Source organism: Lissotriton helveticus, chromosome 12 (genome assembly GCF_964261635.1).
Source record: "Lissotriton helveticus chromosome 12, aLisHel1.1, whole genome shotgun sequence".
Classification (NCBI taxonomy): domain Eukaryota; kingdom Metazoa; phylum Chordata; class Amphibia; order Caudata; family Salamandridae; genus Lissotriton; species Lissotriton helveticus.
Window position 1 is genome coordinate 30,043,833 of NC_136073.1, and position 4,876 is coordinate 30,048,708.

Sequence of the window (4,876 nt, forward strand, 5' to 3'; positions counted from 1 at the left end):
AATGGATATATTTTAAAGATGTATTTAAAAATTAAAATGTTATCATAGCGCACACAATATGGGTTGTAACTGTAACAAAAAAAAACAGCATAGTAGTTGCAGCCTTTATGAGTAATGTGAACATATTGGCTGTTTAGCTTTATATGAATCCCACTCTAACAACTTTGTCTCACTGAGCTTAACTCAGAACCGAAGGAAGGGCCTACATTGAGTTTCAAAGATGGTCCACACTCTCATACCTGCTTTGATAATTCAGGGGCATATTATCAAGGAATTTATCTCCGCTTTTTTGGCTTTAAAAGCCAAGAAAGCGGAGAAAAAATTATCTCCCTATCAGCAACAGGGTGCTAACACGCAAATTCGCATGTTAGCACCCTTTTTCTCTACGCTTCCCCTTGCATCTCTAATGAGATGCAAAGGGGGCGTTCCAGAGAAAAGTAATAGGATAGATGTTGTTAAGCGATATTTCTCCTATTATCAAGGATTTCGCTAACCCTGTTAGTGATTAAAAAAAAAGCAGCTCTAACCGCGGTTAAAGCTGCTTTTTTTTACACCTGGTATTTTTCTGACTTAGCCATGATATCCTATGGAAGGTGGATATCATGGCTAAGTTTGTGAGCCCCTATCAACAAGCTAACCCCAAACTTCGAAAGATTATCGTTGGTTTTCCATTTGGCAGTTAGGACGAGGATTTTTATCACTTCTGAGATAAACCTTGCTAATAGCAAGTTATCTCTGCGATAATTTTCGGCGATGCTTAGCGATAAAAAATTCGTTGCTAAGCCTCGTTAGCGATAAATATCGCTAATCGTTGATAAAATGCCCCTCAGTTATTGTTATATTTCACGTTTAGGCTAAGTCCGGTAGCCCCCAGCAAGTGAAGGCCTGAATGTGACACCTGTTATCCGTCACAAAAGGCATGTGAAGCGGTTCTGTGTGGCTGTCTCATCTCTAACCCTGGCATGATGGTCCCGTCTAGCCTTTGTCTTCTGACATATATAACATTAACAGGCCATTGTTGAAACTTTTGGAATAAACAATGAGGATAAAGTGGTCTGATGTTCTTTAACCCCTTGCACGCTGATGACGGAACCGCTCCGTCATCAGCTGCGAGTGCGCTGTGCTGATGACGGAGCGGTTCCGTCATGGCCCGCCCCGCTCAATAGAACGCTCATGCGCAGCGTGAATTCCGCGCCTGCGCTGAGGGTTCTATTGAGCGGGGCGGGCCATGACGGAACCGCTCCGTCACCAGCATAGCTCAACCGACGCTGGTGACGGAGCGGTTCCGTCACCAGCATGCGGCCGCCGCGCGGCCGCCCCGCCCCCTTAGCACTGCGGCGGAATAGCCGCCGCAGTGAAGGGGTTAACTTATTTTTATTCTGCCAAACTAAGCTTTTTGAACAACAATAACAAACAATAAATGAAATGATCAGTTTTCATGAAAGCTTGTCACGAGTCAGCAATAATTATTTTAGAACAGAAGATATCGGATTCAGTACTGTGAATACATGCGAGCAAACTTGATTGTCACATTGCAAAAAAAAGTGAGAAGAATTCTATTTTTATCATTAATATGTAAATGATTGACAGATGTACCCTAAAACAAAGGACACCTAGAAGAGGAAAAAATATTATAATGATAACACCGCATAACTTCTTTAATCGTCAGGTGTAAAGCGTAAATGAGGGGAAGGTGGGTTTGCAACGTTTGCAAACTTCGCATAGGTTGTTCAGTTGCAAAATCTTTACGAAACTTCCTTTGTGAGTAAAGATTCTTGCAAAAACAGTTTTATGAAGGATTGCCTTTCAACACCTTTTCCAAGAAAATTCAATTTTCTCTGAAATCTGAGTCTTCAAATTCGATTTTAGTTGTTTTTTATTGTGGAATTTAACGCTTGTACCCTTTGCAAAGTTAGAGAAGCATGCAAAGATTTGTAGAAATTTGTAAAGGAAAAGAAATCAGCAAATTCACACACACCTACTTCAAACATTTCGTTCATTGTTGTACTCTTTCCAAAGAGGAATCCAAGAAAGTTTCAGTGGTCACCAAGGGATTGACATTGAGGGCTGGCCCATGATCCCCCCGTTGAGTTGTAGGAGGGTCCAGTGACTGCCACCCAACACTACTGCGGCCTCTTCCTCCCTTTCATTTGCCTTTGGCGAAGAGTGGCGAAGAGTCGAGAGCGCCCCCTGCCGCTGGCACTGCGTCGCGCCCTCTCTGGGCTCTGGTTGCATGTGCAGTAGTAAGCGGTCAGGGTGTAGTCGTGGTGCTGAGAGGGTGAGGCACCTTCCAAGTCATGCACTCCAGCCAGGAGGTACTGCTTCTCCATGCGTGGGCGGAAATAGGTGAGCTGGCAGCCTGGCAGCACCTGAAATAAAGCAGAAGAGACACTGGTGGGTGGGAGTTAAGCATGTAATATGGGTAAGGTGTGCAATGAATGCCCCTAAGGTCTTCGAGGGGGGGCCCCTGCTATGTGCCCGGTGCTGGCAACATACAAGCTGGCCGAACACAGCACCTGGGTACATGAAGAGACTACATGGGTGTGTAGACCTTTTAAGGGTCAGAGCACATGTACTGAGTCCACATTAGCAGGGCTCAGGGCATTTCAGAGCCATTACACCAGTGCCTAGTAGTCAAAATGGGGGTAAAAGTGGGGGTGAATCCTGCAAAAAGCTGTTTCCTCACACTAAAGTTTGCATGGAGGTTCGTGTGGCCCAATAAATGTGTGCACTGTACTGAGAGGCTTTTATAATGTCTCAGAATTCGCTGCTATATGTTGTTTTGCGTTGAGTTGCACCGTGCATGCACCTGAATAAATCTATAGTAGATATACCCCAGAGTTGCCTCACACTTTGGTGCCCCCTAGTTTAATGTTTTAGTGTTATCACAACTATGCACTCATCTGGGTTCACGATTATAATAGAAATGTGTGCCCATGGGCACCCCTTGAAGCTTGATTAGGTTAGATCTGCCCTTTATTAACCCCTGATGCCCTCAGTCTGACCAGATATTGGCCTGGCAGTCATGGATGACAGCGTAGCAAATCACTCCAAAGAAGCCTGAGTTTCCATTTTTTTCTTCTAAATTTTTAAAAATAAAAATGAAGGACAATGCATTATTTTCCCTTGTATTTAAGTGTAGAAATCAGTAAAAATTGAAAGCTGTGAGCCATAATAAAGTTTGGGGGGGTGGGGTGAATTTTATATAATTCCACGAATGCAAATCTATCACTTAGTGGTATATTTTAGAGCGAAATGCGTCCTCACATCAGGTTTTTGACTAGGGCGCATTTAGCACTAAAAAACGTATTTTGAACAAAAGCATCTTTCGAATTTTATGCGTTTGTGGCACATATTTAACACAAATGTCCTATTTGCAGTTAATGTTTACCGTCAATAGGGCATAATTATGTGTAGAGACATGTAAATGTAAATGTAGTATACTTGTAAAGCGCACAGCTGCCCCAGCAACGGGGCGTCCCGGCGCTGTATAACTCTGGGGAACCCGTCCTGGCTTTCCCTGTGGGATGGTCCCTGCTGGGAGTCCCCAAGGTGGAGCCAGGCATCCCGGAATTGGTGGGGCCGTTGTGGAGATTAGGCAAGCTAATGCCCAGAGTTGCCGAGTGGAACCCCTGATTAGAGTAAGCACCGAAGCGAGAATTATCGAGTACGCTGACCCAGGTCCACGACCCTGCCGCGTCGGGAATTGAACCCTGGTCTCGGGCTGACATCTGCTTTCAGGCCTGCTGCCTCTAACCAGTGAGCCACACTACTCCACCTAATACATAATTGTATAATTTGGGGAATTTCTTATAACCAGCACAATGCAAAATTCCCAAAATGACGTGAATTACGCCAGTGTGATTTAATTTCACCCAAACCTACAAATACAAGCCCTCCTTTCCTCATCATTGTGCCCTGTGCCCCTACACAAACACACACATTGCTTTCTTCACGCCCCTTCCCTGCTCATTTACCCTTGCTCACACTTCATCCTTTCACATTATGTCTCGCGCACTCCACCTTTCTTGCACAAAAGGTCTCGCGCACTCCACCATCCTTGCACATTACGCCTCGCGCACTCCACCATCCTTGCACATTACGCCTCGCGCACTCCACCATCCTTGCACATTACGTCTCGCGCACACCACCATCCTTGCACATTATGCCTCACGCACTCCACCATCCTTGCACATTATGCCTCGCGCACTCCACCATCCTTGCACATTATGCCTCGCGCACTCCACCATCCTTGCACATTATGCCTCACGCACTCCACCATCCTTGCACATTATGCCTCGCGCACTCCACCATCCTTGCACATTATGCCTCGCGCACTCCACCATCCTTGCACATTACGCCTCGCGCACTCCACCATCCTTGCACATTACGCCTCGCGCACTCCACCATCCTTGCACATTATGCCTCGCGCACTCCACCATCCTTGCACATTATGCCTTGCGCACTCCACCATCCTTGCACATTATGCCTCGCGCACTCCACCATCCTTGCACATTATGCCTCGAGCACACCACCATCCTTGCACATTACGCCTCGCGCACTCCACCATCCTTGCACATTACGCCTCGGGCACTCCACCATCCTTGCACATTACACCTCGCGCACTCCACCATCCTTGCATATTATGCCTCGCGCACTCCACCATCCTTGCGCATTACGCCTCGTGTACTCAACCATCCTTGCCCAATAGGCCGTGCGCACTCCACCATCCTTGCACATTATGCCTCACGCACTCCACCATCCTTGCACATTAAGCCTCGCGCACTCCACCATCCTTGCACATTACACCTCGCGCACTCCACCATCCTTGCGCATTACGCCTCGTGTACTCCACCATCCTTGCCCAATAGGCCTT

At 46.6% G+C, this 4,876-nt stretch overlaps 1 long non-coding RNA gene across 1 annotated transcript in view; it reads right to left on the minus strand.

The window, feature by feature from the left end:
• Window positions 1–1,363: 1,363 nt before the first annotated feature.
• Window positions 1,364–4,876, minus strand: part of LOC144799749 (uncharacterized) — a 6,658-nt gene continuing 3,145 nt past the window's right edge. Inside the window, exon 2 of the long non-coding RNA XR_013603866.1 lies at window positions 1,364–2,369. This is a non-coding gene — a long non-coding RNA (uncharacterized LOC144799749). The remainder of the gene's footprint in view (window positions 2,370–4,876) is intronic.